Raw genomic sequence first — 26,888 nt, 5'->3', positions numbered from 1 at the left:
CTTCGGCGCGAGGCAGCTCACCGGGCCTGTCAGCCCCTCACACACCTGAGCCGCTTCCCAGCTGCGCCCAGGCCTCGGGCCGGCTCTGGGGGCAGCTCTGTAGGCTAACGAGAGCGTTAGCTAAACCACAGCGCGGCTCCCTCGCCCCTTCCAGGCCAGGCCAGCGGGTGAGGCCGTCTGCTCTCCGAAGCAGCCCCGGCACGGGCTGAAGGAACGGGAAGCGGTGGTGGAGCAGCCAGACCGGGTGGCCCAACGCTGACCCCGGCCGCACGGACCCCCGCCACACCGGCCGCGGCCCCCTCGGCCCTCTCGCGAGACAAGGCGCCCCCGACCGCCGGCGCGGCCCGCGGCTCTCGCGGGAAGATGGCGCCTCTCGCGAGAGGCGGCTGCCGCGCTCCCCGTAGCTATAGCAGCGGGGTATGAGGGCGGCTGAGGGGAGGTGATGCCGCCTGCCGTGGCGGGACCTGGCGCCGGTAGGTAGGGACTCACCGCTCCGGGGACGGGCTGGGGCTCGCTGCCATTCCCCCGTTCCCTCTGTGGGGTCCTGCTGTGGCTGTTTGGAGCCACCCTGCCGCTGGCAGCAGCGGGGCTGTGGTAGTGGCGGGACGGGCGGGCTCGCTCCTCTCAGCGGTTCGGGGCAGGTTGTGCTGTGCTACTGGGTCCCTTCTCGGGATTATTTGGGATTTTTTTTTTCCCTCCTGCCCCGTCCCCTCAGGGGAAAAATAATAAAACCAAGCCCACAACCGTTAGCTGGTTGCTTGCTTCGTCTGTCTGGAGACCCACCGGCGACTCCCCGAGCTGTGCGAGGCGGTGCAGCCCCCTGCTCCTGGGGGCCCGGGCAGCCGCGGCCTGGGGGGAAGGTGGAGGGCCCTTCTGCCGCCTGCAGCTGCTCGGCCTCAGGAGGGCAACGAAGTGGCAGGTATGAGGGGAAAAAAAAGAGAATACTGGAAGCTGAAAAGGTCTTTTATCAGCAGGGAATCATTGAAATTAGTATCACTGATGTTGCATCGCGTTGGTGAGTAGACACGGTCAACTGCCATTAAAAGTTAGATCTGCACAGAGGCTGTTGGTTAGAAGAAACTGCTCAGTTATAGTATTACATTTACTATGTAGGTCCAAAGTATGCAAAAGCATGTGCTTTTTTTTTTTCTTAAAAAAAAAAAAAAAAAGCAGAAGCTGTTTGCTTTTCCAGGATCTGATTTCGCTTGAAACCCTTCATTCAGTAGGAGGATTATGAATGAGGATTCGTGAGGATTACAGCCCTCTATAGAAACCATAACAATACACACCTTCTGCTTTCAAAAAGTTGCAGCCACTGTGGCTTTCTGGTCTTTCAGCTGAGTGAAGTTGTGGGTATTGTAGTGGTTGATCATGCGTGTGAAAAGAATTCAAAGAGCTTTTCAGATTTCTGCATGAATTCTGAGTGTTATAATCATGGAAAAAATAGGCATGTGAAATGGGAGGAAAAATACTTGTGTAATTTCTCATGCAGTTTGAAAGAAAGTGTACTGAAAACAAACCTCTCAAAGCTTGTGCTGCTTTTGAGACTTGAGAAAGAAAATTAATGACTGAAAGTTTTTGAGCTGCAATATTCTTGACATTGAATAGCAGTTTTGAAAAACAATAGCAATTGCAACAATAGCAGCAAAACCAAACGTGTTTGTTTCTAGAGGGAAGTACTGCTGTGCTGAGAACTAAACTGGTGAAGTAATACATAACTTGAACATGACAGCTTTTAAAAATACTTACCAATTACCAAAAATGTAGTATGGGCTAAAAATATTTGAATGAGTCTGTTGAAATCTGTTCTCATTTAGGAAGTAATAGAAATAATGATATTTTCACTGGACAGGATACTCTTTAAATTCTATTCCAGCACCTGATCATGTGTATATCTAATCGAGTATGCTGCATATCATTCAGACTGGATTGAAGAGGAGCCTTTTCTGGTTTTTTGGGGGTGGATTTTTTCTTGCCAAGTGTTCTTTGGATAGGGTAAGGGTGTGCTTGATTTGTGCAGTACAGACAAACTTAATTACAGTTATCCCAGAGAATTTAGAAATTTGGGGTTTTTTGTGCTAGGGACAGCTGCAAAACCATTTTGGTGTACTTCTTTCAGTCATTGCATGTAAAAATTATGTCTGTTCTTCTCTGTTCTGGGTTAACAGTCTATTTTGAGACTATAGTCACGAGTTCATTAAAAAGGATAATGGGAATTTAAATCCTTCTTTATCCAGTTCTGCTGATGTTATTAGGCATTAAGCCTTCCATGTACTCTCCATGAAAATTCGCATAAGGAGAGAAAGTGTGTTTATTTCCTAGTTTGTGGAGCTTTATAAACCTCATTACCTAGAGGTGAAAGAAAACTAGCAGAGCTGTTAGGTGACACATTAATGTAGTTGTAGTAGGATCTGTCCACACTGGTCAGAATTTAGTCTCCATTGTGTTTGAGTACTATATAAACATACCTACGTAAAGAACAGTTGTGGCTGTCCCAAATAACTTGTGGTGCAGCTATGCAAAATGCAGCAGGTGATACAAAAAGAAAACAGAGGTAGGAGGATGAAAGAATAAAGTCATAGCTATTGTTTTTAGAAATCTGCTTACTTAACTGTTCAGAAGCAATAAAAGTGTAATTCTTATAATAAAAGTGCCTCTTGGCACCTGTAGAACTTGCTAGTCTTTTCATTTTTCTCATGCAACTTTCTGAAACTTAAATCCCTTACACATCCTTCAGTTTCCCAGCATATGTTCCACCCACATTTATTCAAACAGTTTATTTTAATTTGTTCTCTGAAATAGTCTGCTTCTTGCCTTGGTCTGAACTTTGCCTTTTAATTTCTTTCTATTCTATCAATAGTGGCTGCAGTCACCATTCCAAAGTTACCATGTATTTCTGTCACTGGCATTCCCTGGCACAGACATGCAATGTTTGATGGTAGAGAGCAGCCCCAAAAAATTTTGTTACTGTCAAAGAATTTTGATCATCTTGAACCGATTCCTCTGTTGTTCCTGTTAACTGCAAGTCAAGTAACAGCCAGTCTTTAGGATTTTTGCTGTTGGGCATAGGCAGCTTCCTTTCCTAGGCTTGCACCCTGTGTGTGAAACTGCAAGGAACTGTCTCCTAGCAGTATCCTGGACATTTTCTCAGGGAAGTGGCACAATATATATAGGTCTCTTTATTGTGTCTCTTGACATGCAAGTTTAGCATGAAGTTTATTCCTTCTTTTTCGTCCTTTATGTCAATTGATGCATAGGGTTTCCTGTTCTGTGACCTGAAAAAGTTAAAAGGTTTGGGTGGATCTCACCAGCCATTGCCTGTGGGACGTGGGACTAGTGTTCAGACAAACTAGGGCATCTCTTGGCTATGCTACTCTGATTTTATAGCAATAGACTACATGCCAGCTTCATCATTCAGCTTGTTGAACTTATGTGCAATCATTCATTTGGGAAGTTAACCTGTTGTGGCTTTCGTGAAGTTACAGTAAGCATTCTGTTTCTGGAGTAGTTGGAGAAGAAACGAAAAGCTTCAGTATGTTATCAACATCTTAGTAAAAACCAAGGAACCTGCAAGGAAGGCAGGAGGCTATTAAGTTATTTTTTCCACACTTTCCAAGATTTGTGAGCTATATGTGTTCTGTTGTAGTCTTAAATGTTAGAAGTAACATTTTGTGTTCATAGGGTGTAAAACTTCTAGTAGATTTTGTTGTGTCCTAAATATGTGAAGAAAAGGTGATCTTAAAGGTGCTGTATTGTGTGGCATCTCTATTTGCTTCTGTAGCAGTTATCACTTGGTAAAATGGAGAACTGTGGTACCTGCAGGGCATTTGCTGTGATTGTTGCCAAACTATTATGAGGTAAAGGAGGAGACTAGGCTTACGGTTTTGAGGCTTAAAACCGTTTTTGTTCAAGTTATGAAAGTATGCAGGATGTTATGTGTTGTTATGGACTAATCTGTACATTTTCTGTCTAACATATTTGTGAAGAAATACTGTAAAAACAGGACTTCTCTAATATCATTCATAGTAACTTGTAAACAGATCAGTTTCTGAATTAAAACCACCTGCAGGAAATAGAATTCTTAAGTGTTGCTGCTACAAGTGTCCTTGGAACACTTTGGCTACAGATACATCATAACAAAATGGATATTAAATTTTCTATTCCTTTTATAGAGCACTGTGACAGTTTTCTTCAAAACCTTCAGCATTATGAAATGGATCTTTGAACATCATCTATTTAAAAAAATCGTTGAGCAGCACTGTGAAATTTCAGTTTTAAAACCTGCATATTGGTGTCTCTTCTTTCTTGTTGTCTTTAGTAATAAAAATTCCTGAAACCTTTGTACTGGTACAGAAGTGATTACAGTTGGGTAGCTGAGAGGCGGAAGTAATCTTTATCCGCAGAATGATGTGCTGTGCTGCTGATGGTGTAATTTTTACTGTTCCTCTGGCAGTCACCCTAGGTCCTGGTCTGGAGATGGTGCCTGAGGAGGAAGAGATTACTTCTGTCTCAGTTCAAATTTTTCTTATTTGCTGGGGTGAAGTTGTTTTTAGGAATGCAAATTGTAATGGTGAATTTTGTGTTTGATGGGAACTGGACAGAGCGTGACAAATCAATTTGCAAAGGCCAGAGCTGTCAGATTATAATAGCTTGCCTTCGTTACCAACCAGTTTAGATTTGAACCAATGACCTAGAGGTGAAAAGCTCAGTATTGCATTACCAATCCTCTGATCTATCCATATGTTCTCTTGTTTAAAGTCCCTGTAGTCCTCTTAAACAGAACATGCCATAAATATTGAGCATCGTTTCCACTTGTAACTACTAGAACAGTGTCCGTTCCAATTGTGTGCTGTGTGTGTGAGGACACTGGAGTTAAATATAGCAACAATTTCTTACACTCTCTGGCTTTTCATGAGAAAACCTCATACAAATCCAACCATATGGCAAAACCCAGTATTATCTTAAAACCATTAACAAAGAACCTATTGCTACCATTAACAGGAAAATGAATCCACAGCTTTAAGTAGCGTACTGGGAGTTTATTAATAACCTCAGGCTGCTGCTAAGAAAATGAACTTAAATGAAATACCATTAGGAGCTGAGTCATCCCACCAACATTTATGCATGTTGTATCCAGGTTTGTATTTATCTGTGGAAGCCTTTTCAGAGTATATTACCATTATTGCATGTCTACTTTGTGGTTCATTGAGTATCCTCGTTGTGCTTAATGGTGTAAAAAGCATAATGGAAATTTTTTTTCTGTGGATTTCATAAAATATGTTCAACAGAATATTTGAAATACGCAGATAGGAGTGTGTAATCCATTTTCCCATTCATTCTGAGGTAAGACATTTCTAGGTGACCTACTTAACAGGAGGAGGTCAAGAAATGTGAATACTTGTCTAAGTTATTCTCAAATTGTAAGGCTATTAAAACAAGTTACTGTCTGCAGGTCATAGTTTCTGTGAGCTGCAGAAATAATAAAATTTACATTTGTATGTATTTGGATTGTCTTTTTATCTCCTTATCCCTTCTCCCTTCTTCTCCAATCCTTAATCGTGTTCTCCTCCATAACAACGGACAGTGCTGTGGGTAGTCTGTACTGGTTGACCTACTGTCAAATCAAATACATATGAGGTGAAATTGCCTACTTTCCCCTCACTAAAAGTGCTTTTTTCTCTACCTGACCATCACTTTTTATGTAGTCTATAGAACACAATTGTTTTTGAGATCTCTGGTTTTTTATTTCAAAATGTTGGAAATTGGCCAACTGATTCAAAAGGTGTTGGAAGAAAACTGATTTTGGTCAGATGCTTCTGTGGGCAATAAAAATAATTTGCTGCCTAGTTACTAATGAAATGAGGCTTATGATCATGCTGTCTGATGTATCCTTGGTCCCATATTTTTCTCTCTCTTTCTTTGAGCATCCCACTTAGAGCAGAATCTTCTTTCTTTGCATAGCATTTCTGGTATACAGGATGTGATCTGTATCTGTTTTGTCATTTTTTCCCACTGCTTTGACTGCACTGCACTCATTTCCCAGGGGTTCTGTCATTAAAAGCAAAACATCTGAATCCTCGGGGGTTTTTTGAGAACTGGAGAAATCGGGGTTTTTCTTGAGAATTGGAGAAATCAGGTTTTTAAAACTCATAGCTATAAATTGTGAATGTTTCCTTCTTTTTGGACATCCGAGCCTGAAACGATGTCATTTTATGTTACAGATAGGACTTTGCTGAATTGTGGTTAGCTGTAAAAGTGTTATGAGATATGAACACTTGTGATCTTTTGCTTAATTATTTTGCAGTAGGCTCTGGCTTGTTATGTTCTGCCATAATTGGTTTGATGTGTGGGTTTGGTCAAGCTTACAGTCCTTGAATCTGAAGGCTAGAAGCCTGGCTGTTGGAATTGCTTTCCTCTGTCGTCTTTTACAGCTCCGAAAATTCAGGCAGTTAAAGCTCAGCTGCTTTCCCATCCTTTTTAAATTGGAACAGTGAATGTGAGTTTATTGTAGAGATCTGTTTTTAAAATGTAGTCAAGATTACAAAATGGTATAACTACTTCTTGGCACAAAGGTAGGTTTTCATGAGTATATACATTGCAAATAAGCAGTAAGCAATTGTCAGTTCAAAGGTTAATAATGCTAAAGTCAGAAGCAGGTAGAATGAACTGTAATTAATAATGAACACACGTTAGTGTCTTGTCTAGAATCCTTTTTTATGGTGCAGTTTGGCTCAACAAGATTTATACAGAAGTATGGACTGTATACTCTGGGGGAGAGACCAGTTCACATGTGAGAAGCCTGTAGGGAATCAAGGGGAAACTAGCTGTTGTTCTTTTTTTTTTTCTTCTATTTGCATGAAACTTGTTTTAGCATTTTACACTTGAGTAAAGACAAGCTAGGTTGTTCATTTCTAATACTTGGTAAAATACAAACCAGTATTTGTAGTAGATAATGTCTGGTGCATGTAGTTCTTATGTTTTTGTTTTTAAAAAAAGGTGTGCGATTTATTATATTTTGACTTTTGAAAATAATGAATGGACTAAAAATATGTAAGAGTGATTCAGACGTGGGAGACTGTTTGAAGAGGAGGCATCTTCTGTAAGTATTTCAACAAAATGTTAAAATAAATGTATTTTGAGAAATAGTTAATCAGTAAAGTGTGTCACAAAGCAGAGGATAGCAAAAGACTTTCTCATCCTCCAGCTGGTATTCCCAGTAGAATGGGCTTATAAATGGATCAATAAAAACCAACTAATGCATCTCAGCACATCGGTACGTGAGCTGTACTGTGACGTGGAAACAGGTTAATGTCCTCTCTAGGTCTGCATGTTATTCAAGAAAATAGGTCATGGTGGGGGAAAGGGAGGGAAAGTTTAAAAAAAAAAAGTTGATTATGTGTTCTGCCTGTTCCCTAAATTTTTCCATTATACTGTACTTGAAGCATGCTAATAAATAGACAGCAAAGCTTCATAAAACTTGTGATTAGTAAACTGCAGCATTCTCTGTGGTGTCTGTTACGGATACTATTACGCACAACAAATCTGTGCAGTACTTATAAACTCCCCAGGTATCATCTATTAAAATATGTAACTACTGTTGAAGTATGTTAAAAAAAGGTGTTGCCAACAAGAACTTTAGGATCCTTTGATTATGGATGCTTGATAGATTTTTAAATATAGATTGATTTATTGTTCTCTAAGAGAACCGGGGAAGAATGCTGCAGTGTGAGCTTGGCAGGGCTGCAGGATGAGCAACAGTATTCATTGAAAATGCTGGTTTTAGGGTGCTCCTAATTTTTTTAAATTCTCAAAGCTAGACAACTTCCACAAATTTTTCAGAGAAGCTTTTTAAAATGTTATGGACATTTCTTTTGAAATGCATTGTTTCAGGATAGGATGGGCAAGGAGAATATAACTTTCCTCTTAGCAAAAAGGTATTTGTATTATCTTCTCCTTTTAGATAGCTGGGTTTAAGACTAAGTTTTACATGGAAATAGCCATTTTTTGAGAAGAAATACCTTCTGTTGTCCAAGTGTGTTTTCATAAAGAGCTTTTCCTTTTTGGGAGAAAGGTAGTTTAATTTAGTAATGTATTTTGTCAATCCATCCATTTAAATTTTAATAATTATAGCAGTCATATTCAGCTGTATAATTATCACATATATTAAGCTGTTTAACACTTCTTCATTATGTTTTTCTCTATTCAGTTTTTACTTGTGATAGCTTTTCCTCTGCCTGTTTGTCTGGTATTGCAGCTGCAGGCTGGAATGGTACCCGGGCAATTCCACTGTATTTGATTCTTGCTCTGGTAGGAACGGGCGGTGTGCACAGACAGAAGATGGTAGAGTCTTGTCATCTCTGCTAGAACAGAGAGCTGCTAAGGCTTAAGGATAGAGAGTTACATTTTCAAGTTGAAGTTGCTTTTTGTGACTGTGCAGCTCCAGGAACGTTTCTAGGTGCTGGCAAGATCTTCTTTGCAGAAGAATCCTGAAAAATGAATACGTGAGGTTTTGGGGAGAGAAAACATGGAAAATGTATGACTGTTGGATTGTCATGCTCAACTGAATTGCTTAATTCTGCTGTGAAAAATACTACTTCAAGTATCAATTACTAAATTATATTGCTCTTTTCCTTTGATAAGGATTGTATGTGCTGTTTGTACAGGAGTTAGGATTGATATGTCATTCATTTATCGATAAATTTTAACTTTTGAGATATTTTATCTCCTGCATACATAGTAAATAAAATATGTTAAATTGTTTGAACAAGAATCCAAAGCCTAAATAATACTTCTAAACTCTTTAAACATCTTTGGATATTATTTTTACTGGCATTTTCACAGCAGAAAAAATTAAATATTAATTTGGTTTAGTATTGTTTTACTTCAAACTTAGCTGTTTCTGGCAGGCCTGAAAATGGTTATGCTGATTGTAGTGCTTCTTTCCACATGTCTCTACCCTCTCACTTTATTTTGATGGTGTCAATAAAAAAATGTGCAACAGTATTCCAGGTTGTTCCCCTTCTTATTCTAGCTTGTCTGGAATTCATTTGAGTAGAGACATGAATGCTGAACGCCAGGGTCCGTGTTGTCGTCCAAAGATGTGAATCAATTACGATATTTATCTTGTCTGTAATTATGAATGGCCTTGAATATTAATAACACTCAAATTTTGATAATTACTCCAATAAAACCACAGAAATGCTGTTCTTGAGGTGAACTCTGAGAATTTTCAGTGGCAATTCCTTGTTTTCTACAAAAAAGAGAAATTTCTAACAAAAAAAAATAATTCACTACTACTGTGTGATGCTGGCCTGTTGAGTTGATATGGGATTGCCAGTAGGTCTTTTGTATATAGGACATAATAATGTCTTCATTTGTTCAGTCATACTAATGTTCTCCTTTGTTTTGTGAAAATCACTTATTTATAAGCAGTAGGAACTTTAATCAGGAAACATGTGAAGTATGTTATGGATTTATGGACATAAATTAAAACAAGAAAGGTTCCCACTGACTGTAAGAAATACTTCCCCCCCCCCCCCCCCCCCCTTCTTCTTTTCTCTCCATTAGGACAGTCATGCATTTGAATGAGAGTCTGTATAGTCTCCATCCTTAGAAGATTTTAAGACCCAACTGGATAAAGCCTTGAGCAACCTGATCTGATCTTTTGGTCATGCTTTGAGCATGAGGTTAGACTAGAGACCTCTTCTTGAGTCCTTTCTAGCCTCAGTTATTCTGTGGGTCTGATTTACTTGTTGATCACACTGGTCATCTTCAGCGTTCTTTGTTCTTATGAGCTGATCATTTGGAGCGCTCACTAAATTCCTTCAGTAAGCATGGCATCACATGAGACTGAAGAGTAAGAGGCACCAGCTCAGGAAGAAAAGGAGTGCGGAGAAATTGCTGTTCAATTATCCTGAGACGCAGCCGAGTCTGTGGACAGATTAACTCCTCTGAAGAATATTTCTGTGAAGATTTAGTATAGATCAAGCCATTTTGCTAAAAGGACTTAAACTATGAAATTCTGTGTTCTAAATTGTAATGAATTAGGAGGAACTTGACTAAGCAAGCATTAATTTTTTGTACAAGAAATAGAGGATTTTGACACATACTACAAAATATTCAGAACAAATTCTAGCTGTTGGTAGGATATAGTGTAACTTAGATACAATGCACACAACAATAATTAGAGCAAGGGAGCCAGAACACTCTTTCTCCTAATAAAACTCAGACAAAGTTTCAGACCTACCAGATTAAGTTCATCATGGCTTTTAAGCAGGGTGCACCAATGCACTGTATAATTAGTTGAAGCAACAAGCTCAGCAACAGGCAAGACTTGGGTTTTTTCTTTTTATCTTATTTTTTTTGTTAGTGGTATAAACAAAGACAGAAAGAGGCCAAAAATAAATTTTAATTGCAATCAGCTGTTAAGCAGACAATGGCATAAATGTTTTAAAAGAACAGCATTGTCATTTACTTTTCTGTCTTTTACAAGAAAGAAAAGAAGCATTTCGATTTTTAAAAAAGGTCTCTTCAGGAGAATTTTCTTTGAGACTGTATAAAACAGCTTTTGTCTCCAAAGTCAGAGTTATTTCATGATAAAGGAAAAGTTATAGAAACGGCAATAATTTATGCCTCTATAGTATAATTACTATAGTTTTATGAAGAGGTTAATACATGCTTAAAGTTACAATGGGGAGGAAGAAATCATTTCTTTACCTAGTAGTAATATTTTCTTGATTAAACTGGTCGTAGACTTAACTGAGGACAGTTTTGTTTAAAATACCCATGTTACATTTCAGTGTTACCTTTGGTGTTGGAGGAAGATCAAATAGTTGATTTTTCATTTACATATTTTTAAGGAGAACTCGAGGTTCAGGTCCTGATTGCCATAGCGGAGGCACTGGTACTGTGTAGTGGTGTTCTGCATGGCTGCTCCAGTTTGTCAGATTACTTTGATAGGAGGTAGGTGCTGGCGATGTTTTCTAGTGTGAATGCTGAGGTGAGATCCTAGCAGCTTGTTTTGGACTGCACACAGTTGGTAACAACTGAAAAGCAGTTCAAGAAACAGCTTGCCCCTCACTTTCCCCCACAATGATCTTTTATCTGTCCTCCCCCACGATGACTGTAGGCAATAAATAGAATTTTAGCACATAAATTAATGCTTGAATCATTTTCCTCTACCTGTTTCCATTATTTGTGTAGTCATGCAGTTTTAATTCTGCAAATATTAAAAAAAAGACAAAGCAAAAACCCCAATAACTACTGAATACAGAGGAAAGTGTATCAAATTAAATGAAGGGTCTTTAATTCCCCCCCCCTTTTTATGAGTATTAACCTGTTTGGTTAGTGTGGGGTTTTTAATTTGTTTGATTTTTTATTTGTCAGAGTGAGGAGAAGTTGCTTTAGCTCTTAACAAAGGAATTTCCATTGCCTGATAATATCACATTAATGAGAAGCGGTGATGATGATTTTGAGTCTGTAGAGGACTGGTGAAGGCCAACTCTGGGCTCCTCTAAAATGGTTGTAGAAAAACTTGGATCTTCAGGAGGGTGGTAAACCCTCAGTCCCTTTTAATAAAAGGTGGGATTTTTACCTTATTGTCGGTAGGTGGCCTAGCTCAGGGCGGCATGAAGGCTTTTGTTTACTAGTTCTGTCTTTAATAGTGCTGTCCTTAATCCTGCATCTCACAAGCAGTTTACCTCCTCAGAAGGAAAGGGAATAGTAGCACAGTGTATTCCTTTAACAAAAAGTATGTTTTAACAAAACAGTATCTCCTATGTAGGACTTCCCATTACTCTACAGAGGGTTTAGCCATTTATGTCCATGCAGTTCTGGAAAACCATTCTTTATGGTTTTCCAGTCAGCTTTCACAGAGCATTTTATTACTGATCTTGTAAAATCATAATAATACTAGTCTAATACTAGTACAAAAAATCGTCTAGACAAATTGGTCTATACAAAGCTAGTCACTTGAATTCTGGCTTTTGAAACATGGACACTTGTAACTTTCTATATTAGTAGGAACTTCCTGGAAAAGCTAATAGTCAAACAGGTGTAGTAATTTCTTTTTCTCTTATCTGGGCTTTACAAACTAAATGAGACACCTGCAGTCTAATTACTTAGTAGTTCCTTCAAGTGTTTAGTACTGTTTGCAGGCTGTAATTGTCCAAATGACTTTAGAGAGGGAAAATTACACTCTTCTTCCTCTATAGCATTCACTCAAATGTCTTGATTTCTGAATTTGAGGGCAGAAGGGGAAACACGTGTATGTATTTTCCTGTCATCTGTATGTCCCTTGGAAAATACAATGCCAGATCCAGGGCCTTCCTGTAAGCTTACTTGGACTTAATGTCACAACTTGTTTATCGTCTTGCCCTGTTGGCACATTAAGATCTATGAAGTCATGATTTTGAAAATTGGAAGTTGGAATAAGAAAACCAGATCACTGCCAAAAATCCATTTGACATTTTTATAAAGAAACCTATCTTCCTGGAGGAAATACTGGCGTCTTTGTGTACTTTCAAGGCAGAATTACTTTGGAGATTCTTTAGTCATTAGGGAAATTTTTCCTCTGTTGCGCTAGGATTTTATCAATGTGTACTGGTACTGCAGAAATTATTTTGAATTTAGACTAGGATAATGGAGAGCAGCATTTGTCGTCTTTTTAATGATGTCTGTTCTCCTGCTTCTACAACTGCAGTAACCTCTCTCTTGCAGACAGAAGTTTCTCCCAGGAGAGAATTTCTGTGACTTCAGTGGCTGTTGCTGCTTTAGGCAGCAGCCTAGGATTGGAAATACAGACACTCCTGCAGCTGGAATCAGTCCTGTTTTCTTATGCTGTTTAAATTTCAGCCTTGTGACTTTTTTATTCTCATTGAATGAGGTAACAGGAAAATATGTTTGCCGGTACCTTCAGGTTTCTGCAAGCATTTGAAAGCTTTGTGTTATGAATGACATAGGTTTTGTATGCCACTTCATTTCATATTTTGTTATGTTCTGATCGGAACTATAACTCTGCCTAATAGAAAAGATAAGCAGGTAGAATTGCTAGGCAAAGTATTAGAATGCTTTTTTTAGATACTGTGAATTTGCAGGATGTACTAATAAAAATGAACACTATCTGTTATATAAGTAAATGGGTAATAAATTGACAGGCTTTGCATCTTTACACTTTATGCAAGATCTGTCTCTTACCGAGTCTAGTGAGATCATTGTTTACTCAGCTCTTTCAGATCCTTTGCAGTAAGGAGAAGAAAAATACAGAGGAAAACATAGAAGAATTAAACTCTGGTGTTCTGGTTTCAAACATTTGTGAGCCTTAATACAGAGTTTGCTCATTACATTTTTTTTTTACAGTTTCAAAGTAGCCAATTTTTAAATTGCAGAGCTGTCAACCCAAAGGGGAAATAAATGTAAAGGAGAGAAGGCTGGTGCACTCATTTTATTGGTAAATACTTCAGGAAGGAATATGCAAAACTATTGCTTCAGTAATGTCTTAAGGTTTAACTTACCCATTCAGACAGTAACCATTGCTGGTATGATAGTATGGAAAAGATGCCAGCACTTAAAGTTTTCGAGCAATGAGAACTGGGCCACTACAGCATTGGTTTCCACTGGGTATTTATTACATCAGCCTCCCCTGTCAAATTGTATGTCGCTGTTACCCAAGCTTAAATGTGTTGGAATCAGGGTCAGCTGATTTATACGGCCACATTCTCTTGCTGCTTGTGATGGATGTCCAGAAACAAAGCTTCCTCTGACAAGCAAAGGCTTGAGGATTTATTTCTTGTCTTTGCTATGTAAGCATTCAGTGTTCCTTTTACTGTTAGAAAATTCAAATTAATCTAGGTGAACTCAGTTCTCAGCATGTTCTTCACCTTTTGGTTTTTTACCAGAATTCTGAGTCTTTCAGTCTAGAGATTTCAACAAATTTATTTTGGTATGGTATCTTAAGTAGCCAAAACGGATGGGCACAGAGGCTTGGCTTGTTGGAGGATGTTAGCGTAGATAGAACTGGGGATAGGATTTGGGTGTTCTGGCTGTTTCAGCACTGTCACATACCCAGTTCAGTGAGAAGAGGAAACAGATCTTGTGCTGTCTGTCTTCCTACAGAAATAGTTCTAGAATCTGTTAACTTCTATGGGGAGAGTGTGGTGTGTGAGTGTGTGTTCTTGGAGGATATGCAAAGCAGCATAATGAAACTACATTACAATGAATTCTTATGAGCTAGCAGATGATTTTGCTAATGTAACTGGTGTGCTTATCTATATATGAGAGAAATTAGATTTAATTCAGAAGCTCACCTGCATAGTTCAGTCTTTCTCTGGGCATAGATTAATCAGCAGTTATTTCTTGTTATGGGTCCTGCCCATATAGACAGGATGCAACTGAGCTTGCAGCTAAAACTAAGCGTAAACAAGCATTGTGAATACAGGCTGTGCTAACTATTCAAATTATGTTGGAGACTTGCTAAACTGAACATGTATTTGGATTGAATATGGTTATGAATAGGGCATAGAAGCTAACCGTGTAGCAGATGTGAACTAGATAGAGCTCTTACTTTTCCCCAAGTTTAAAAATACTATTAGGAGCCTGCATCAATGTCAGGTTTTTGTATTGATGGAAATAGCTGTGACGCATGAAGCAGCAGTGCAAATCACATCTGCAAGGTGACATGCCTCTTACGATGTAAATTTCCCCAAATATATTGAGTTCTTGAGCTCTGAGTTGAAATGACTGGTATGGGAGCTGTAGTAATTAATCTACTTCATGTAAAAGAAAATCAAACACAGTTTTTAATGCCTTTTTCAAAATATACTGAATGCCAGCCCACTTCAAATTGGCCAGTAAAATCTTGTCTAATAGTGATTAGTATTAGTATTCAATATTGCTAAGAAGATCAATAAAAAGAAGTAACATTTGTAACATTCTTACTAGTTTCCAAAACATTTAGCTTTTTTAAGGCAAAAAGCAAGCAAACAAAAAACCCTTCAAAATCCCAGCAGTTCAGGTCCTTGTAAATTACTTTGCCACATCAGGAAAAATGTGGTAAGCTGTAAATCAGTGACTGAGCAGTTGCAATGTAAATTTTCTTCTGTTAGTATCTTGTCTGAGATTCCCTTGAGTGTATATAGTTAATTCACTAGCGGCTTATACTAACACGTTTTGCTTCTTAGAGTAATTGGACTAGAAGTGCATTAGTCAGTTAATGCAGTTCAGCTGATGGTCAGTATCTTGTTAAGTCATGATAAAGCAGTGGTTTAGTTTCCTCCTGTGGTGGACAAAGCAGAGTGTATGTCTGGAAAGGTACCTGGAAAGGTACCATCTTAACCTCCACAAGTAGTATATTAATTCTTTTTCTTGTAATGTTAACTTGTTAGATTTTGCTCTGCTATTTATAAAGTATTGTTATGAAATTATACAATGTCAGATGGATTTTGGATAATCTTAGGGAAAATTAAAGATACTTTTGCATTCTAACTTCATTTTTATTAATTTACAATTGTATTACAGTATCCTACTTTTGGTATCTGGTATTTATGGCAAGATGAAATTTTTCAATAAAGGGAAAGGCTAGAATGGTATGAGCATGCTTAGCATACACAGAAGATAATGAACAGTTTTCAGTTTTATGTAAGCACTGTATAATTCTTGTGAAAAGAAATAAAGTTTGGGTGCATGGTGAATATCCTACGATATACTTAAGAAAACTTAAGTATTAGTTATCTGACAAGAATCAGTGGAGCTATACTACAGCTGCTGATGTCTTTAAACTTTTTTCTTGCTGTTCTTTGTTGCTATGTTAAAATAATGAAATCAAACATTTACATCTTAAACTGCCACATATGCATGTTCTATAATAAGAGTCTATTATGTAGTTTAATTTTGGGCAATGACAGCAAATAACAAACATTTCTAAATGTAATGGTGCAACAATGTAGGATCGCACAGAAGGGTGGCTGGTTTTGTGTGCTATACTATATCAGAGCAAATAGGCTGCAAGAACCAGAGTATCTGCAGGATCATCTGTGTTAGGCTTAATCCTGTTGTTCATCTGCAATCCTTTATTCAGTATATGTGCATGAGTATATGAACAAAGTGCGGCCCCCCCCATCCAACCCAGCTCTGTCTGCCTAGCTGGGTGTACAGAAACAGATTTCATAATTGACACAGAAGTGATGCTAATAAGCTGCAAACGATCTGCTAATTGGTCTTCCCTAGCTGGTGTGATTGCAAGTCTGAATTGCAGAGCTCTGGTTCTGTTCCTGTTACTTTCTTGCTGCAGATCTCTCCTCTGTACTGCTGTTGAGCTAGAAATGGCCACCACATTTTGAAGTATGCTTTCTTTCTCCCAGGGCTTTGTCTTGACCTTTCTGGATGGGCTGCACAGCCTGCAGGCAGCACTGGACCACTGCTGCCTGCTGAGCTGCCCTCACCGCAGTGTGCTTCTAGCTGCCAGTACATCCATGGCTTTGTAATAAGGCATTTTTGGTAGGCAGCACAATTTTGTAAGATGTACTTGAAGTAAGTACTATGAAAATATCCTTGGAACATTAGCAGAAGAGGAGTATAAGTGAGCAGCAGTTAGCACAAGCAGGAAATAAAAAGCACAGAGACATATAGGATGGATGGCAAAGCTGAAGCAAGCATTTTGCATACTTCTTAGTACTTGGGTAGGTTATTTATTAGGCTGGACCTGATGAAATTAATCCTTTGACATGTCAAAAGAAAAAAAGTAACAGAAGCTATGTCAGTACCACTAGCTGCTATTTGAGGTACTAGAAGACTTGAAAATAAAAGGAGAAGTGGGGAGAAAGAGCCAGGAAATGGCAGACCATTTCTCTCATCTTCCAAATTTTGAACAAATTACTGCACAGACTATAAGCCTCTGGGAGGCAACAAGAACATGAGTCACAACCACTACTAATTTAGGAAGAGTAAATAGTCATGCCAGTTTATTTTTCTTCTGTAACATGACAATAAGGCCCGTGAATTGACAAGAGTGTGAATGTTAGTATTTTCATGTTAGTGGGTTCTTAGGCACTGGTTTTATGCAGTAGTCTTACAAACAAGTGAAGAAATGTGGCCTGAAAGAAACTGTTGTAGAGTAGGAGCAAGAATCATTGGATGACTGTGCTTAGTGAGTGGTTATTAATGATTGTCTGTCAAAATGAAATGGTAGTATTGAATGTGGGTTTGCCACGGTCTGTTGGGTCTGTACTCGTTCTGCTTCACTTCAGTCTTTTCGTTAATGACCTTGATGATAGAATAGAGAGTGTGTTTACAAAATTGATTCACTAAAAATGACCCCAAAACTTGGAGGGAATGCGTATACATAGGACACAAGTTTAAGAGCGCAAAATTATTTTGAGAAAATTGAGAAAATCTTAGGGCATAAATAGGGACAGATTTAAGTTCTGCACTTAACAGAAATCATAAAATACACTAATACAGGGTAGGGAAACAAGTAATTAGGTGAAAATTCTCCAGAATCCTTGTAGAAGGGCAAATGTTATATCAGGAGAGATGAAAATGCAGGTGTAGGCTGTAAAACATACAGAGCAATCTTTTTTTTATCTACATGTAAATCTTCAGTTGAAGTGCTGCATCTGGTTAGGGCAAATGCCCCAGGAAGATACAGCTTGGCTGAAGAGAGGCTGGGAGAAGAGTAATCAAATCATTTGAGGTCGAGAAAATGGGGCCTGATAGGAAAGACTGAAATGATTTGAACTGGGGAGAGTTGAGCGTGCAAGCCCCAGAAGGAGAACTGGAAGGCATACTTTTTTTGTATGTGTGTATATAGTAAACTGTTCCAAGAGGGTAGGAAGTTGCAGTGTAAGGCCAGTCCATGAGAGGCAGGGCCAAGACAATTGATCTTAAATTGCTGCAAGAAATGCAGAGTAGGTCTTGGACCACTTTGTGAGATAACTGACTGTTGTTTTTCATTAGGCATTTTCTCTATTTAGCTGTGTTTTGAATGATGACGTTATTTTAAGACTGATGAACAGTACATACAGACTTTTTGGAATGTTACTGATTAAAAAATGACCAGTTTGTACCTGGAGACACTAAACCCTGAGACAGTATCCACTAGATGAAATGCAGATGCAGACAGCCTCTATATTGCCAGTCCTGCCACATCTAATGTCCTCCAACTCAGTAGCCTTCCTCTGGTTTTTGTTGGTACCTCACTACATAAGTACTAGGTATACTGTACAAGATTTTCAGCTTGCTTTTCCCATTGACAAGCCTGTCAGTAGTCAACTTTTATTTCTTCCTCATTTTCATAATTACTTCAGTTGTCAGTCCAGCACTTTGGGGATTCAACATGTTATTAGCATAAGAAAACAAGGACTGTAGTGTTGGTAATAGTTTTGTTTATAAAATCTTTCCCAATTTTCATTGTGTATTTCTCCACTGAGAAATGAGTGCAAGCCTCAGTTACCTGAGGCTGTAACATGTGTTGTTAGTATACTTCAAATGTCTATTTGCATTGTCATAATACCCTAGAACACACATCTTTAATCATTGCAGTTGGAAATTACTTTGCTTAGCAATTTTAGTTTCTATTTTCTCAAAGAGAAATAAGTGTTTTCATGAGTCAGAGCCAACAGGCTGTGTACAGCATAGCCAGCCAAACCTGAATTCTGCGCCCAAGAGTGGAATTTGTTGCAGCTTCAAGCACTTTTTAATGGGGCTTTTTGTTTAAGTAAATGTGAAGGAAATTCCATCATTTCAGTATTTCTTCTTTCTAATAACTTACTGTGAGCTGCTTCCAATTTACTTTTTTTTTTTTTTCTTCTTCTTTTCTGTCTTTATTACTTTGCCCTTTTGAGATGTTTATATCAGGGAAACTAGAAGCTCTGACAGCTGGACAAGAGGTGGTGAGCAGCCTTTCAACACAGGGCAGATGTCAGATATGGAAATGTTAGGGGTCCAACATATCCTGCAGGGAAGCATTGTGGAGCTTTTAAGAGGTGGAGGGGTTTTTGCATATCATGGAAAGGATCAGGGTGATTTGAAAGATACGTTGGTTATTGGTTTGGATATGAGGGGATGATCTGAACTCTTCTCTCTTCTGCTAGATCACTGGTTGCTCTTATCCTACTGTTTTTCTTCTCCTCCCCACAGTGACTTTGGGCTAAATGCTGTAAACTCTTAATTTTTTTTTCCTGCATAATGTACCTTGCTTTCCTAGCGGGATGGGTATGTTCATATTATCTGCAAGGGGAGTTATTGCTGACATAGATTATTTAAATATTGATCATTAGCTTTCAGATTTCCAGACTAATACATGTGGGAGAACTCTCAGGTTTGTGCTTGTTCAGGCTCTGGTCATATTTAAATGGTATTCTTTTTAATCATGAGAGCCAGAAATGGTGCTTTTAATTTGAAAATTTAGAGCTAGATGTATGAATCTAGCAGGTGATACAGATACTTGGAATAAATAGAGAGGACCCTTAACTGTTGTGGAATGCGATGTAACAGTTTATTGCCCATGAATAATTGGTGGTAAAATAATCTTTGAAAAATAGGCCAAAAATGCTAATTCTCTGAGACAATGCCAGTAACATGTGCCACTGGAATTGGAAGGATGAGACTACTATGTAGGAGGAATGTATAATAAAGGCATACCGTGGTATAGAAGTTACAAGATGTTGCAACCTCATCAACCAGCTCTAAGCGGTACTGATGCTTCTGGGTATACAAAGCAAAACCAGCATTTGGTGCGGCTGAAATGATCTAGCTGAGAATGCCTGGGGTTTGGGAGTGCTGCGATGCTGCCGAGCCGTGTGTGCTGAGCTCATGCCAGCCCTCCAGGTTAGGGCAATAGAGCTGCTTGTCCCCAATAGAGTGTCTGGGTAGCAATGAAATTTACAGCAGCAGAGGGTTGTTGATAGTGAGTAATTTCATGTTGTATCTAACCTATTGTTTTTGAAAACCATAGATAGATCAGAAAACTCACAGCTTTTCCTTAAAGAGCTCAAATGGGGATGCATTAAATAAATCAGTTTTTCATGGAAATGGACTTCTACCTTGTGTAGCTAGACTTGAAAATTTACTGAAAAAGCACAGGCCACCTGTCTTACTGTTTATAGTACATCATGTTGCACCTTCTGTGCTTGACTTAATGAAGATGATAAATAACTTACTCTTGACCAACAAAAGTTACTTTTACCTTACTTTATTCAGAAAAGGAAGGACGCCTCTCACTGTGGAATGCTGGATTAGGCTGTTTGATGTCCTTTTAAAGTACCTAGTATTTGTCCGTCTCTTTGTAGAATTACAACATCAAGATACATAATAGAAGCTTTAATTATAAGCATTAAGTTAAAGTGTGGTGTTGTGAAGGCTCTGTTAGCAGAATTACAGTCCAAACTTGCAATTTAGTGATGTCTCAAAGTCTAAAGTTTGAGTAGTGAGTTTCAGTTCTGAAGGAAGTGGAGGAGGGTTTCTACTTAGCATGGCACTGGGTGCTGATGCACTTCTGAAATGGGATGCGGCTCATCTTTATTATAAGATCATTGTTGTTTGAAAATATCATAGGTGACTGATGAGCAATATAAAAGCTACCAAGTCGGTCAGTCCTTCTAGTCCTTTCAGCTTTCTTGAGCACAGACCATCATGCTAAACTATACTACTCTGTTACCCTTCAGCAGTATTTCAATGCAGGGTTTTAAACACAGACTATGAGATTAGATATACCCACGTTCACTGTAAAGTGGAGTTTGAACTGTCTCCTTGCAATAGAAGTAAATTAAGTTAGTCTTATGTTAGAAACTTAGTAGCTAAGTGCTCTTAACCCTTAAAGACACCAAATTTATTTGGGCTACTGAGATTGGGAAGGAAAATCCATTGGTCTTTACTTAAATAAGGCTTAGAAGTGATTTTGTTGTGATTTCACTGTGCTGTAACTTTTAAGTGTTGAGTATTCGAAGTTGTCAGGCGATAGCTGTGTTGGATGGTAATATGTGTAAATACGTTGGTTTAATTTAATAGTTGGTTCTAGGGGAAGGCAACAGGAAGGCAACACAGTAGTCTGGATAAGCAAGAGTGCTGCAACATGCTACAGACAATAGTCAATCTATCAGCTGTGAAGAGCCAACTTCCAGGATCCAACTGAAGTTCCATAGCCATTTCTCTTAAGGGTAGGAGCTCAGTGATCAAAAGGGCACCAAACAGGATGGATAACAATCATCTGAGGGATTTTTTTTTTAATGTGACATTTTAAAGTGATTAGAATTATTTTTATTGAGGGAAGAGTGGATTTGAGTGTATTTAAATTCCACATTTAATACTATCAATAATTAAAATAATGTGTTCTAAATATACTTTTAAAATAAAATCCCACTGCTTGTTTGCTGCTAAAATTTTAGCAAATGAGATGCTGAATTGAAACTAGCACTAATGAACTGACAATCTAGCTTTGACTCTAAGTGGGGTTTTAAAATTATAGTACATATATAAATGTTTTGCTTGTTCCACACTGTTTCTCAGCTTAGAATGAAAGATGAAAAAGCAAGAAATTTTATATTTTAATGTTTGAGTAAAAGCCTAGAGAGCTCAGAGGATGAGATCCCCTACTTCTAAAAGTATTTATCATTGGGGCTTGCCATCAATATCAACGTAATTCAGACTACTCACCCCCCCTTTTTTAAAAAAAAAATAGTTTAAATAAAAGAATATCATATAATTTCTGTCCACATATAGTTTGAGTTTAGTATGAATGTGAAATTCTATTTTAGAAAACATGTCATATCACATTCACCATTTTCTGAAAGATAGTCCTGATTATTTAGTAATCTTAGGTAACTAACCTTAGTAAAGCAGAAACACAGATCTTACAAATTCCCAAGAAAATGAGGAAAAAAAAAAAGGGTCTAAACATGGAGTAAATATTTTCAGACATGTGAACACCTAAAAATATCAGGGGGGAAAAAAAGGAATAATTTCTATAGGGGAAAATGGGAGTTGAATGCAATTTGGCTATTTTAATAAATATATCTTTTATTGTATCTTCCTTGTTACCAAAGCACGAAGCAAAATTTTGTGTATGAGGTATAACTCAGCTTGTTCCTATATGCAAACCAAAATGCTGCCTCGTTGTCTTCTGCTCTGAATGCTGCACTTCTGAAGGCCAGCACTGTTTTTGATGAGTGCTGGTGTAATTGATAGTGGAACCTACGCAGAGAAACAAAAAAAAAAAGGGGGACTTTTCCAGGATCAGATAATTGTTTGGCAATATCTGTAGAAGGTTAAGTAAAACCTTTATGATATTGGTTGGACAATGAGTGATGCTTTCCTCTGATTTTGTCTTTGGTATCTAGAAGTAAGAACTATCACTGAAAGCATCAATGAGAATTGGGAAAGTATCACTTGCTGATGTTTTGCAGATGGGGAATTGGAGCAGACAGTGATTAATCGATTTGTATGAAGTTGCCCTGAAAAGCTGTAGGACGTGGCAATTGGTCCCAGTTGTTGGTCTGCACTGGTGGCTTTATGCTAATAGCAGTGAAAGAAAGAAGAAAGTGCCTGCATGGCTGCAGCTTGAGAATTGCCAGCAGCCCCCTCGAGGTTTGAGTGAGGCTGATGTGTTTTCATGACTGGGTGTATGGCAGTACAGCGTTTTCTATATGGATTAGATATAAATAGGAAGGATGACTTAGTATAGAACAACTGTTTCTGTTCAGATGTGCTTCTTGGATAGGCAATTTTAGTGTTTGTATCTTCCATTTGATTCTTCTCTCTTCCACGTTTAATGTTCATTGCCCAGCTAAGTGGAAGCGATGCAGACTGATTTAAAGGTCTCTCGTCCTCCAGAACATTTCCTTGGTAGAGAGGATTGCTGAGCAGGGTAAGGGGACAATTGATTTTGAGTAGGTAAGAGGACTGCAATAACCGATCTGTCCCAGTTACGAGTGTGTCTTATTTGCCAGGCGCTGGGGGTACAAACTAAGCAGTTACCAGTTTTGTGCTGTGTTAACTCGGCTGTTTTCTCCAGGCAGAAATACAGTATCTGGCACAAAAGTAGTTCTTGTTCTCTAGCTGGTTGAGTGCCCCTGCGAGCAGGCAAGCCTTCCTTCACTGGTGGGCAAACTGGCACTGCATTTTGGGGGTAAAAGAGGGGAGCTGTGGCCTTTGGGGGCTCAGGAACCGCTGCTCTTGACATCCATGGGTGGCTGGTGTGCCAATGAGGCACCTCCCGCGGTGGCTGTCACCGGGTCTTGAGAAGCGCTGCGGAAACAAGGGGAAAAGATAAATACATCTACCAGGAAAGCGGATTGCTTTCCCGAATTATTTACAGAGGAGGCAGCAGCCCCGAGAAGGCCCCGGCGCGGGAAGCCCCGGTGCCGCGGGCGGAACGGGGCTGAAGGGCCCTTGGCGTTTCCCACAAAGGTGGAGGGGAGGCCTCGAAAGGCCTCGGGCAGTGCGGCCACGGCCCGGTGTCCCCAGGCTCTGCACGCGGGGGAAGCAGCGGGGCTCTGCGCGTTACCTGAGCGCGGCCATCTTCGCCGCTGCAGGCTGGCCGGGCGGCCCCGCCGCTGCCCCTTTAAGGCCCGACCTGCCCGGGGATCAGGTGCGCGGCGGGAGCGGTGACGTCACCGCCACGGGGCGGGGCGCTGGCTCCCGCGCTGCCCGCGCCGCGCGAAGGGACGGGACGGGAGCGCCGCGGGACGGGGCGGCGGCGGGTCCCCGGGCCGGCCGGTGAGTGTGCTGGGACACCTGGGCCAGGCGGGCTGAGCGCGGCCGGCTCCCGGGACGGGGCGGGGGCACGGGCACGGCTTCGCCATGCGGGTCCTGCAGCAGGTGTCGGTGGCTTTGTGGTGTGCTGACTGCTGGTAAGCAGAGGAAGGGTTTTCTGCAGCAAGCCAGGCTGGGAAAATGTGCTGAGTGCCGGGTGTTTCATTATTCGCAGACATAATTGTTAGCGTTATGTACGCCTATACAAAAAAAGCTATACACTTCAATTGTATTTACTTGTCTAAACTGTTGCTGAGATAGTGAATGAGCACCAGATACTGCCTTAGCTGACTCTGTGTCTCGCGGTGATGGATTGTGCTGGGTACCTACTGTCCTTGGTGGAAGGTGCTATGTTAAATTTAACTCGTGCTGCTTTGGTAAATCAAGGTAGTTAAAAACGCTGGAGTTTGGAGTAGAGGAAGGTGTCTTACAGCTGCTCTCCCTACTTGCCAGTGGGAAGATTATAGCCCATCTGTATGGAGAAGAGTAATGACTATGCCCTTTGCCAGTTGTGGGGGAATGTGCAAGACCATATGGAATCTACACTACTTAAATCTTCATGTGCACAGGAGTTGCATTTGCTAGTTCTGATGAAAGGCAAAGCATTGGTTATGGCTTTGGTTGTGGGTTTTGGTCTGTGATCTTTTTCTTTTTTTTTCTTTTTTATAGTAAGGGTAGAAGAGATAAACCTTTCTTTGAACATTCATTCCATCTCCATGATAAACAGAGTTTAATATTTGCAGTTCTAATTTCTGGCCTAATGGGTTCACTTTTCACAAGGTAGGTTAAAATTGGCAGAAATAAATAGTGGGGAAAAATTTCCTGTTCAAGGGAATTGTCACATGAAGATAAAGTTGGCAGGAGGGCACCTCTCATTTTCTGTGTGGCAGAAGGATGTGACAAAGTAAAGCAAGCTTTATCAGCCTTGACTCTTGAGTAGAGGAAGGTCTCTTTGGTATTCTTATGCTAAAAATGTAGGCTAAGACTTTCCTTTGAAGGCTTGAATTGGAAAGGCCCGTCTCTACCACATCTAATTTCTGCACTAGATTCCAAAGCAGGTTTAGTCTCTAAATCTACAGAGCAGGATTCTGGAGTAACTCCTCATTAAAATAAAGAAAAGTACTTTTATATATGACCATATGTATTTGTTCTAATCTGTGCTATTTTTAGTTTTGAATGGTCACCTATGAATCCATCTTTCTGCAGGTTTCTTTTATCTATTGCCTTGGTAGTGTTTCAGTCTAATCAGTATGCAATGGATGATGTTTTTCTGCTCTAAATTTAGCTGCTGATGTTCATACGTTACTTGGTATTCTGTATTAATTGTTGTAGTGGGCATCTTGCGTGGATAGATGGGCTGCAATGGCTTTTGTCCTGGAATATGCATCGAGCTAGTTGACTTGTATTTACAGTGGACTTTTTAAAGGGGTGAAGTGTGTTAATCTAGGATGGTTAAGACCAATGGAGTCTTTATATTTAGGTATATTAATATATATATGTGCTTTGTGTATGCCTCACACCTGGGGGAGAAGAACCAGAAAGTGAGTGTCACATTACTACAGCGTTTAGTTAGTACTATTTTTTTGCATACTTACGCAGAGAGTACCAGTATTCTGTCAGAAGCCGACATGTAGTCCAAAGGCATGCTGCAGCTGTAGGATGCCAGGCTAAGGTGAACAAGTAATCCATGGTGTAGCAGGACTAAGCTACAGGGTAAAATCTGGTCAATTACATTTCTACCTGAAAATCTCTTTAACTGCTAAGTATATTTTTTCATGACAGCACCTATTACTGTCATGGGTGGGACTTTCCGTAGTTTAGGGTTTTTTTTGGTGTTTTTTTTTTTTTTTTTTGGCGAGTGGCTCATTGTTTCCTTTGGAAGTCATCAGCAATTTCTTACCTTCCTTGTTGATACTTAAGCATCTTAAGTCAATTCCATTTCACTGGCTGTGAAACAAACAATAACCCTCATAATGTCTGTACATACTATTGAAGAAGCCACTGGATTTTAAGCACCTGCAATAGCTTTTGTAGGTGCATGCAGTTTGAAGAAATAGCATCTTTTCTAATGAGATGATTAGAAGGCATTTCAAGGTGGAAAGGAAGATAACTTAAGAGATGCTGTTACTTCCCTTCTTCATTCTGATGGCAGATTTTTACAGAGGATTTACTTTTGTGAATGGCAAATTAAAATTTATTTTGAAACACTGAAATACTGTTGGGTTTTGCCCCCTCCCTCCATGATTGGGGTGATTCCTGGAATCATCTGTGTCACTGACCTTTGTTTTCCCCTCTTTAGTATTGTAGTATGGATTTAAATGCTCTTGGGAGTTCTGTGCTATACATCCTGACTGCATCTAAATCATCCAAGGTTCAGTCATAGGACAAACACTAAAAATAAGACACAATGGAAAATAATTAGTGCAGGAAGTTTAAAATAGAGTAAGATAAAATGTTATGAGTTTAATTAACTTCTCTATAACTGTGGCTTTGTGATGTTGCTTCTTCTGTTGTAAATTAAGGGATACAAAGGTAAACTAGTAAAGCAGAGGAACTGGAGTGTCAAAGGGGACAAATGAATATGGTAGGTAGGGAGAACTTTCTTGTGAGCTTACTTTCATTTTGGTTTCACACTTTTGTGAGTTAGTTTCCGAAGTGAATCTTTCACCTCCAACCTGTCAACTCCTTTTTTTATGTCAGAGAAGAGCCTGAAGAGCATTGGTTTTATTGATACAGGCAGATGAAGCAAACTTGCATATGTTTCTCAAGATTTCATTGTGAGCTTTTTTGTCAAGGACCACAGCATTGCTAAGATCCTGATGTATCAAGGTTTACAAGTTGGGTGCCATAATTTAGGGTCACAAAATTATGTATATTCTTGGTGACGCTTGGGAAAAGTGGATATGGATTTGTCACTTCAGTTACACTAGTCCAATGCCACATGTGTGCTTTACATAGGAAAGTTGTTTTTCTGATTCCTAACTTACTAAAACTGTAAATTAATTCCTGAATGTCTCAGGGTCATATTTAAACTGCAGGAAATTCCTTGTCCTACAGGGAAATAAATTTTGTGCCATGCCTTTTAGGGCATAAACCAGCGTGTGGATCTGCCCCATCTACATGCGTGATAGGAGAGCTGTCTGTGG

The 26,888-nt window shown here is 39.4% G+C and overlaps 1 protein-coding gene across 5 annotated transcripts in view; it reads left to right on the top strand.

The window, feature by feature from the left end:
• Positions 1 to 352: 352 nt before the first annotated feature.
• USP54 (ubiquitin specific peptidase 54) overlaps positions 353 to 26,888 on the top strand; it is a 110,293-nt gene continuing 83,757 nt past the window's right edge. Inside the window, exon 1 of one of the 5 annotated variants that reach the window (XM_040606024.1) lies at positions 353 to 473. The gene's annotated coding sequence lies outside the window, so the exon portion shown is untranslated. Of the gene's footprint in view, positions 474 to 511; positions 920 to 23,605; positions 23,707 to 26,888 lie in introns of those variants that run through there. The other 4 variants (XM_040606025.1, XM_040606027.1, XM_040606029.1 and 1 more) reach the window with 4 other exon arrangements.

The sequence above is a fragment of the Falco naumanni genome, chromosome 9 (assembly GCF_017639655.2).
Source record: "Falco naumanni isolate bFalNau1 chromosome 9, bFalNau1.pat, whole genome shotgun sequence".
NCBI lineage: Eukaryota > Metazoa > Chordata > Aves > Falconiformes > Falconidae > Falco > Falco naumanni.
The sequence above is the reverse complement of the archived record's forward strand: the minus strand, read 5'-3'. Positions and strand labels throughout refer to the sequence as shown.